Source organism: Apodemus sylvaticus, chromosome 1 (assembly GCF_947179515.1).
Source record: "Apodemus sylvaticus chromosome 1, mApoSyl1.1, whole genome shotgun sequence".
In the NCBI taxonomy this organism is placed as follows: domain Eukaryota; kingdom Metazoa; phylum Chordata; class Mammalia; order Rodentia; family Muridae; genus Apodemus; species Apodemus sylvaticus.
The window spans coordinates 204,049,616-204,061,292 of NC_067472.1; the positions used below are offsets into that span (position 1 = coordinate 204,049,616).

Genomic DNA, 11,677 nt, shown 5'->3' on the forward strand with positions numbered 1-11,677 from the left:
CAGACATTCAAACTTCCTTACACACAACCTTACTGATTACCTTAGAATCTGCCTTGTCACAGGTGTAGTTCCTCTTTGCTACAGGGCAAAGCTTCCTGGATCAGTGCCTCAGCCTCTGGCCTTTTTACATTTTACAGAGCTCTGGAAAATAGCTCAAAGAAAGAACACAAGGCTCAGGTCAGTGTAGGGTTGTTCAATCTCAAAGGCTTCTTACTAATACATTTATTTTCATTGTTAAAGAATCTTATTCTTTTCATTTGTGAGGCCCTATTACAGTATCTGAGAATGTGTTCTCACAAATCCCCAGCATGAAGCAATCATTATGAGCACAATTTCTCACCTCAGCCTTGAGACTGGATATTATTGTCCCTGAAATTTTAGGAACTGCAAGTGTAAAGAACATGTGTTTGGGGGTCATGATTTCATTATGCGAGATGAATATATGTAATGTCACCCTGTTTGACTCTGTTAGACAAAATATTAACCAGCATAATCCCAGACCCCAATCATGTGCAGATTATTTTAATTTCTGAGATAAAATTCTACTCACTCTATCACTCTTGGTGTCTTCATCTCTCTTCTCTCTCTTTTCCTAGTTTTGAACACAGGCCTGAACTAGACGAGTCAGCACAACTTTGCATCTATGGTGTTCTAATTTTTTTCAGTTCTGCTGTGACACACATTTTTAAATAATGAGAAGCATTTTGCTCTGATTAAATGAAATACACAGAATTCGTAGTACAACTCAGTTGGTAAATTACTGGGTTAACAGACACAAAGTTTTGATATTTGTCCTCAGCACTGGATAAAACTTGCTGGTGCTGAATCTTTGCAATCTCAGTATTCAGATCCAGTGAAAAGTAGAGCAGAAATCCTGTATCATCTTATATAACTTATTATGTCACCCTGTGCTACAGGGTTTCCTGCCCAAAAAAGCAAATGAACATATGGCAAGTCAAATATTAATGTTTATAAACAAATTATCCTGCCCATGAAGGCAAGTGAATTTGCTTCTTTTGAAGGATAAAAACCTCCATGACAGTTGTCTAGACAGGTAAACTGCAGTGATAGGAAAGGAAATAAAATGTGCACCTGCTGAAACTCTGCAGACTACCATTTTGTTCTTTTTTTCTTTTTTTGGAACTATCTTTTATGGGGGATGGTTCATCAATCTTCCTTGGCGACTGCCTTCCTCATGGCTGCCAGGACATTGCCAGCTCCTCCCGCTTTCTCGTGGCCCAGATGTGCGCGCCCACCCTCTTCTTGATGAACTAGAGTGAGCAGGTGTCTGTGGACACTGAGCGACTCCAGGGCGCGCTGCTCTTGGGGAGCGAAGCCCTGCACCTCCTGGATCGCATCCCTCACGAACTTGGTGCGCTTGGTGAGGCGCCCCAAGGCCGGCTGTGTCTTGGTTCCCTGACGTTCTTCTTCACCTTGTGGCTTTGTTGAGGCCATGGCCATGGGGTAGCGCAGGACCATGGCTGCTGCTCGCCTACCACAGCCAGGACAGGAAGCCCAGTTTGTTATTTCAAGCTTATTCTCTAACCTACTTTCCTGGAAGTTGCTAGTTCCTTCTACTCGATTATCCAGGCTCCATCCGTTTACCTTTATCATATATTGTGCAATTCATGGTTTGTGGAGGACTAGGTTTATTTCATTATTTTCTATAAATAATATAGCATAGACAACAATAGAAAAAATAAACAGGTTTTCTATTCATTAGTCTATTGCAAATAGACATTATACTTCTTTGTCTCTAATCTTGATACACATGTGTGTTTAATCCAGAGAACATTTTTATGAAGTGCAACAACATATTGCCTAAATAGGCTAATTGATAAAACAACATCACAGTCACTGGTGGTCACCATATCACTTCTAAATCAATTTTGTTTCTAGGGCAATGAAGAGAAAACAATATTAAATTGTATTTCATTTAGGTTCATCTTAAACTTTGCACTAGATAAATATGACTGTCATTTAATTGGCTATACTTTACATTAATTTATATGTGTGGACATTATAGTTTGCAATTAATATTATGAAATTGAAATCATAAACTTTTTTGTTTTTGTATGCAAACCAATAAAGTTTCATATGATTCAAAGGAAAAAAGTTACATTATACGTATTCATTTAAATAAGTAAAAAGTCTGTTATATAAAACAAAAGTAGTGAACATTTACATTTTTATTACTAAAACTACTAAAAATCTCAAGAAACATTTTAAAAAATCTATTCATGTGTCTTTGTGCTGAACTAAAATAATTTTTATAGATTTATTTCCCCTCTTGATTTAAGCATCTTTGATAAAATTATTTGAAATCAGTAAACTCATTTTTCCAGTTTTCACTTTTTGAATTCATAATTTCTAATAGTGTCTTGAGGGTATTATAAGAGAATCACATTAATTGGAAAGTGTTTAACAGTTCTTTACTTTGATAGAGTAGAGTAAGGAAGGAGTTTATGTTATTGTGGAAACCACTAAGCTAAGACATTCTCTCTCCTGGATGTTACCCTCACTATATACCTCCTATGAAGAATATTATGGACTTACAGTGAAAGAAAATATTTTGTCATCTCAGTAACAGAGCCTTGTAAATCTTGGTCTACTTTGATGAGACACTTACAACTTGAAAAGGAACTATGGAATTGATGTTTAAGCTTATAAACATTGAGGAATAAATGGACCTATAAACTAGATTTCAAACCTGCTGTATTGTGTATTGGGGGGCATCAGTAACCTTAAGATTTTATATAAAAAGCAAACATACAGTTTTATTATATGCAGAACATGTTTCACCAGGCTTGATTTAATAATATTTTGTTCCTCTTTTTATTGATATTTTCTTTATTTACATTTCTACTGTTTTCCCCTTTCCATGTCTCCTCTATAAAAATTGGGTACAGAGCTAAACAAAATATTCTCAACTGAAGAATACTGAATTGCGGAGAAGCACCTAGAGAGATGTTCAACATCCTTAATCATCAGCAAAATGAAAATCTAAACAACCCTGGGATTCAACCTCACACCAGTCTGAATGGGTAAGATCTAAAACTCAGGTGACAGCAGATTCTGGTAAGGATGTGGAGAAAGAGGAACACTCCTCCATTGTTGGTGGGATTGCAATCTGGTAAAACCACTCTAGAATTCAGTTTGGCAGTTCCTCAGAAAATTGAACATAGCACTACCTGAGGACCCAGATATACTACTCCTGGGCATATACCTAGAAGATGCTCCAACATGTAATAAGGACACATGCTCCACTAGGTTCATAGCAGCCGAATACATAATAGCCAGAAGCAACAAAGAACCCAGATGTCCCTCAACAGAGGAATGGAAACAGAAAACATTGTACAATTACACAATGGAGTACTACTCAGCTATTAAAAGCAATAGATTCATGAAACTGTTAGCAAATGGATGGAACTAGAAAATGTCTTCCTGAGAGAGGTAACGCAATCACAAGAGAACACACATGGTATGTACTCCCTGATCAGTGGATATTAGCCCAGAATCTTGGAATACCTAAGATACAATTCACAGACAGTGTGAAGCTCAAGAGGAAGGAACACCAAAGTGTGGATAGTTTGATCCTCTTAGAAGGAGGATCAAAATGCCCATGGGGGGAGATTCAGAGACAAATTGTGGAGCAGAGACTAAGGGAAAAGCCATTCAGAGACTGCCATACCTGGAGCCCATCCCACATACAGTTACTAAACCCAGACACTATTGTGGATGCCAACAAATGCTTGCTGACAGGAGTCTGATACAGCTGTCCCCTGAGAGGCTCTGCTAGTGCCTGACAAATACAGAAGTGGATGCTAACCGCCAACCAATGGACTGAGCACAGGGACCCTAATGGAGGATCTAGAGAAAGAACCCAAGAAGCTATAGGTGTTTGCAGCCTCAGAGGAGGAACAATATGAACCACCCAGTAACCCCAGAACTCTCAGGGACCAAACCACCATCAATCGAATACACATGGCGGGACCCATGGCTCCAGTACCATATGTAGCAGAGGATGGCCTTGTTGGACACCAGTGAAAGGAGAGGCTCTTGGTCCTGTGAAGTCTGGATGCTCCAGTGTAGGGGAATGGCAGGACAGGGAAGCGGGTGTTGAGGGGTTGGGGAGCAAGAGGAGAGAAGATAGGATAGGGAGTTTTGGAGGGGAAAACTAGGAAAGAGGATAACATTTTGATGTAAATAAAATAACTAAAAACATTTAAGGAAAAAAGGTAAAAAAAATCAATTGTATGAAAGAGACAAGAAGAAGAGTTGTCAATACATAAACTGAACAATTCAGGAGGCTGTGTAAAAGAGAACTATGTAGAAAGTGAACCCAGAAGACTCAGTTACACACTCCCTCCCAATGGGAAATCCAGCAGAAAGCAGGGGACAAGGACCTGGGATCATTGAATAGGTATATAATCATGGGTATATAGGAGAAATCATGTCATTTGCCACAAAGTGAGTGGAAAATAACTTAATGTAATTTTGTGCAATCATATAAAATTTTCTGATGAGTCATATAAAAATAAAAGGACAACTTTCTGAGTGTGCAGTTCCTCAGAACTAAAGAGTGTAAAAGAGCCTGAGATTCCACTAACTTCATAATTCTTCCATTTTATTTTTCAGTGCTGCACATTTCTAGTTACTATGTTTTTCCCCAAATTACTTTAACTTTCAGGGTATTTTGAGCTTCAATTGGAATTTTACATTTTCCCCCTTAGATCTGTGAAAAATATCAGTAGACTGCTGATGATCAGTGGAGATATAGACTGGAGATGCATATGGTGGTTATTGAAGAAACTAGCAATAAAGATGAAATCTGTTCCAGGTATACAACTTCTCAGTATAGATGATACTGAAAGGACTTTAAGTCAGCAATACACAAATATACTTACACATATGTGTTTATTGATGTCATGTTTCAAGGAGTCATGTAGAAGTTTGAGCATAGCTGACCATCATATGAAGAAAACTGAAATAAAATATGCACATGTTAAATAATCTTATTAGAATATCTCAGTTAACCTTGAGTGATATCTTGGCCTCACCTGAGAAGAGTGTAGCAACTATGGATCACCAAGATGAAAATGGTCTTTAGGCATGTCTGTGAGGGGTTGTTAATTGATAGGGGAGGACCCATGCAACTGTGGACATTGCCCACCATTCCCTGGAAGGAGGTCCTGGGCAACTAAGCATGAGCTTGGGAGTCAGCCAGCAAAAACAGTGCTCATTGCTGCAGAAGATTCTGTTCATCATGGCTGGGAGTGTAGTATGCTGGAGCACAGCATTTTAGCCTTGCAGAAAGGCAACAAAGAAGAAGGAGTGCACTCCTCTGGTGGCCATCTCCTTTGCTACTGTTTATTCAACCTCAGCTTCCAGGTCAAAGGACACACACTTCCCACATTCAGAGTGGAACACCTGCCATTTGATATTCCCACCTGGAAAATATCTAACACAACCAGAAATATGCTTCTGTGATTTCCTAGATGATTTCAGTCAACTTGAAAGTATATAAACCATCAAAACATTTAACAGTCTATTTATTATTATATACATTTCTTCCACTTTGTTTGCAAAGAGAGTACTCAGGGAATTTAATCATCCCAGGAAGAAATTCCCATTAGCTGCAATTCCTGGCCCAAAGGCAAAGTAATTCCACACTAATACTTGAACATATATGTTAATTGCTGCAATGCTTCAACGAAACAAGAAATAGAATGGGTTGAGCTGACAATTATCTGAAGAACATGAAATGTTCCAATATACATAAAATAAAATGTGCCAATCTACTAACAGAATTTATTTAAAATATTTCAGTTACACTTTAATTATTGCTTGGTACACCTTAGAGTATCAAAAGTACAAAATTAGAATTTCTGGCACTCATACTTCAATATTCATTTTTTAAAAAATATTTTAAATGAAAATTATCAATTATAAACATTAGTGAGATACAATATCATGAGTAAATAAATTTACACACTATTTCCTAAATAATATAAATTTCCTAGCTTCTTGTTTATCTTATGACAGGTGGGAACCTAGTGATACCTAGGCACTCAGACCAAGGGAGTCTAGGGAAGAAAGGATCTTTCTCTACTGGAACAAGAAATATGGTAAGTCTCAATGCAGTTTCAAATGAAGGTAATTTACATGGAATTATGAGAGACAAATTTAAAATGTAAATGTTATTTTTGTGTTTATACTAATGATCCTCAAATGTTTTCACCCAAGTGGTCATATATCACTTTTTCTTTTTATTGCCACTGGGATTAGATAACACAGGTCAATGCCCTTATCAGTTAGTCTTTAGCCTGCATTGCACTCTGTGCTCAAACACTGACCCAAGAAAGTCACGTACAATGCTGAGGTCCAAGGTGCTCAGATTACTCAAAGGTTTTATTACCTACTGAGGAATTTCAGGATTAGGTTCTGAACTTTTTTGTTTGTTTTTTGTTTATTTTTTATTAGATATTTCCTTTATTTATATTTCAAATGGTATTCCCTTTCCTTGTTTCCCCTCCAAAAACACCCTATCCCATTTCCCCTTCCCGTTTACCAACAATCACCCACACACTTTCCTGACCTGGAATTCCCCTACACTGGGGCATTGAGCCTTCATAGCAGCAATGGCCTCTCCTCTCCTTGATGTCTGAAATGGCCATCCTCTGCTACATAAGTAGCTGGAGCCATGGGTTCTCTTTGTTTGGTGTTTTAGTCTTTGGGAGCTCTGGGGATACTTGTTGGTACTTGTTCCTCCTGTGGAGCTGAAAATCTCTTCAGCTCTTTGGGTCCTTTCTCCAACTGCTCCTTTGAGGAACCTATGCTCGGTCTATTGGTTGGTTGTAAGCCATCGTGTGTTGATCCACCTTTCAAGAAGGATCAATGTACCCACACTTTGGTATTACTTCTTCTTGAGCTTCATGTGGTCTGTGAGTTGTATATTGGGTATTGGGAGCTTTTGGGCTAATATCCACTTATCAGCAAGTGATTACTGTGTGTTTTCTTTTGTGATTGCTTTACCTCACTCAGGGTGATATTTTCTAGTTCCAACCATTTGCCTAAGAATTTCATGAATTCTGGTATACACTCACTAATAAGTGGATATTAACCTAGAAAACTGGAATACCCAAAACATAATCCACACATCAAATGAGGTACAAGAAGAAAGGAGGAGTGGCCCCTGGTTCTGGAAAGACTCAGTGAAACAGTATTCGGCAAAACCAGAACGGGGAAGTGGGAAGGGGTGGGCGGGAGGACAGGGGAAGAGAAGGGGGCTTACGGGACTTTCGGGGAGTGGGGGGGCTAGAAAAGGGAAATCATTTGATATGTAAATAAATTATATCGAATAAAAAAATTAAAATAAAAGAATTTCATGAATTCATTGTTTTTAATAGCTGAGCAGTACTCCATTACATGTACCACATTTTCCGTATCCATTCCTCTGAACTTCTTAGAGAGCAGAAACTGAGTTTCCTTCCTCATGGTCATGAAAATGCATTACCCTCCTATGTATAAAAAATCCACTCATAGCTATGCGAAGTTTTTTGTTTCTCATTTCAATAAATAGGCTATTTGTAAGACAGCTCCTAAAGTTGAACATTCCCTAAAAACTCTTGTGCATTACATTTTTAATGGGGAGAGACATCCCAATCCCAAACCTACCACTTGATTACCATTATAAGGAAATCCCATGGTGGGATTATTTACCAAATTCATAAAACTCAATCACCACATGTGAGGTTCTATTCACTCTAATTTCTTTAGCAAAAGAGATCTGTGAATCCAATACAAACATGCAGCAATACAGATGCACAGACCTGTGTGTGTGTGTGAGTGTGTGTGTGTTTGTGTTTGTGTGTGTGTCTGTTTATGTGCATGCATGTGCACATGTGCTAGAGATCTGGAATGGCAGCAGGCCCGACCAATGATTTTGATCTTTCCTGTCTTTCTTTTTCTGTCTTAGAACATCCTCAGACACCATGATGTCACTCTACCTCCACAAGAGAGATTCCAAATCTTAAGTGCGCTAGAGCAGAGCAATGAAATCAACAACGATTCTTTGTTGGCTTCTTACATGAGCCTGAGGAAAAACGTCTTCTAAATGGCAGCCGAACTGGAAAAATGTGGACAAGGAGAAGCCGCCTTTGTGCTCTCTCACAAATTCCTCACATGAGAACCTGCGGTTTCTACTCCTTTCCTGGAACTCTTCCCTTGTTCAACCTGCTGTTCTATTAAGGGTTCTCTCCTTGGCTGACAGCTATGGAACTTGAGGCTGCCATCTCTTTATCAGATTTCTGGCAGCTCACACACAGGCTTTTTCTTGCAATTCAAAGACATGAGGACCAAAGGTGGTGGTATCATGAATAAGGAATATTATTGGTAGTAGACTTACTTCTTGAACCTGTGCACACATGATCCAGATCATAGTGGAAGAAAAAGGGGACCAGAAAACAGGGTGTATCTGACCTGGTAGGTATTTTGATTTCCAAATCTCCTCTCAAGAAATCACTGGCTTGTCTCTGATGGGTAGCCAAGCTCAGTGAATTCCATGGGAGAGAAGTAGGGCTTCCTAGAGCTCCACAGTCACCAGAGGATTGTGGACTACTTGGGGTCAGTGTGGTTAAGCACAGTTAGGCTTTTTTCAAAATGGTCATCATATTGGGTAGGCAGAATAAAAAGTAGAAAGCAGAGCTGTCACCAGGAAATAATTATTACAGCCTCAATGACAAGTGTGCTTTACCTATAGTAAGGGGATGGTAGAAAAGTCTCACCAACCATAAGAGGCCCTGAATGGTGAAACAGAATATAAGGAGAAAGATACACATGACTCTGAGGAGCTCAGACACTGGGGAGGGGTTTTATGGATATGATTTCATTGACCTTCTGAAGCCTGTGTGATGAGCAGATATAACACTTCCTGTCTACAAAGATAAAGCTCAGGTTTACAGATGAGCTCAGGTTCCACAGTTTGCATTATCCTTGTTTTATACCTCCTAGAACAAAGTTTCTTTTGGGTTTCCACTGGTGCTTTCCAGCAAAATAAAGGCATTCTCTTGAGATCATAGTAAATCTCCCATTATTTCTTTTCTTTTCCAAAAATAAATCACTCTTACTAAGGAGTCATATAAATTCCCAGACATCAGGTTTCCTAGTCTGAGTTTATCCTCTTCTTAAGCAGAGTTTCTGGCAGGGTTGTGAATCTGTTTTGAATCTTGGACAGACCTGAGGGTTGAAGCAGTTCACCAGCACCTTTCGGTGTAGCATCTGACTAGGTGCCAACAGCACAGCACTTCCAGGAACTAATCACCCTCGGTATCTAGTGTCATTACCTAATGACATCTGATGAGGTTGTGCACTCCTGGTAAGCAATATACAAACCTTCTATGTGGACAAAGATTCATATTGTGATTGGGAATGGAAGATTGTGAACACTGTCTTTATTTTCTAGTTTCAAATTTATGAGGACAACCAGTTTCCTCAAATTTCTGTGGGTCCATCTGGTTCCTCTTGAGTGCTAAGGTGAGAGTGGCACTAGACCACTTTAGCAATGCCCATTGACAGTTGAATGTTTGCTGAATGTGCCATTTTAATGGAAGACTGTGGATATTCTCTTTCCAGGCCAAGGAATGGAAATGGATGTGGGATGTCAGCGTGTGCCTTTTTAAATATGAGAAACATGTGAAACCAAGTATACAGAGGCCAGATTTCCTTAGGTCCTCATTTAGACATATAATTTTCTTTGCACAGCTTTCTCTCTGCTCTATTCTGTTAAGACTCTGTCGAAAAAAATCCCCTCAGAAAAAAAGTACTAAGAGATTTTAGAGAATTTTAGAAGATCAAATATCTTCAAGGTACGTTTTCATTCTCAATGTGGGGGACCAAAAATCTACAGAGTAGTACAAGGCTACTCACAGAAAAGCCACAGATGAAGATACTAGATTGAATGAAGGAAATATTCCTTCAGGATTTCAGTACAGAGGACAGGGTGGCAGGGAATGGGGTTCAAGTCATGCCTGAGATACTGATGCCCCTACCAACTTATTTTCTTTGTCTTTTTGCTGACATTAGAACTGTTCTAATTATCCATTTTGGTTTGGTATTGCAGAGGACAAAACAAGTTTTTAAGAGAGATGAGGAGCTGAAAAAGGAATTACAAAAGGAATACTTGGAAGAATATCTAAGCTACTTGGCAAAGAAAGTCAGTATGAGAAGCATGGAGACAGGAAAACTCTGTGTCACCTACTCAGTCTGTTTCCAGGACTCTCTTGTGCTGTCTCAGTGGAGTGTGTTATTTAATAAAAGTGCTCCACATGCAATGTGCATATGAAGCAAACACACAAATACACACACACACACACACACACACACACACATACACATACACACAATGGAGTGGCATACTGAGAAGACTTAGACCTAGCTTACTGAAAACAGGAAATGAGTAAAGTAGAATAATGGATTTTCAACACACCAGGGATACAGGCCCTACACTGAGATGACAGACTTTAACAGAACTACATTTGGTTAATATCTTGGCTGACAAGAATTTGCTTCCAAGGTTTGAAGCAGTGGCCTAAATGATTTTCCCTTCCTACAGAAGAAGAATAAAGAGGAACTTGCCCAAAAAGTAGCCTTCTGGGAGGAGATAAGAAACATTCTAGTAACATCAGGATTTTTCAAATGGGCTTCCTAGCCATTTGGAAAAATGTATGGTTCTGAAGGAAACAACTTTGGGGAGGTGGGCTCTGGAGCACCATTAACATCAAAGAAAGCTCAGCCTTCTTTAGTAACAACAAGGACCCTCAGCCCACCAGTGGTGTCTTCAGGAAAGGAAGACTGTGAAGAAGCAGCCCCAGCCACATCACCAGCTTCCAAAGAGGCTGCAGAAACATGCACCTTGGAAAGTCCAGGTGAGTCACCACAGGTTTCTGACTAGGACAAGCCTTGTGTAGAAGTGGTTCCAATTTCTTCTGGATCAGTCACACATGAGTGCAACTGAAGCTCATAAGTAAGGTAAGGCAGAGATGCTGGACAGGTGTCTCAAGTCTGGAGAACTGGACCCCACAGAGAATACTGAATCTCCAGTCATGTGTTCAATATTTTGCTATCAGGGATCAATTTAGTTTCCTCTGATAACAGAACCTCCTGTGTTGAGTGTTGCCTTTTTCCGTCCTGACAATCTGTCTTGTCAGCTTGTGCAGACATAGCAATATTTCTAGATGTGTCTGTGAGTTGATGGTAAGAAAGAAAAATTCTGAGCTTGCCTTGCAGTTCTGAGGCCACAAGGGTCTCTGTTTCCCTACAATACTGTACTATTGTGGATATATCCTGATGGTCTGATCTTGAGAATAGACTGTCTTTCTGCTGTGTGCAGCCTCTTAATACCTGATGGGTCTTCTCATAGGCTCACAGCTCTAGTGTAAATGCTCCATATGATTGAGCATGCCCACAGCTGGCTTCTTAAAAGAGGACTCTATGAAATACTTGCAGTTTGACTCTATGTCTGGAAGTCACAGACTTGTAAGTAACTTGTGTGAGACTATGCCTAAGGAAAATCCCAGCAGGACACAGGAAAATACATGTCCAGATCTTAGAATCCAGAGGCCAAAGAATCTGGAGATATGAACTAAGAATAGAGAATACATATCTCTGCCTGGGGAAA

General features: G+C 39.4%; 1 pseudogene; it reads right to left on the bottom strand.

Moving 5' to 3' along the window:
• Window positions 1-1,167: 1,167 nt before the first annotated feature.
• On the bottom strand, window positions 1,168-1,479 carry LOC127676266 (60S ribosomal protein L36-like; annotated as a pseudogene).
• Between the last annotated feature and the right edge of the window lie 10,198 nt (window positions 1,480-11,677).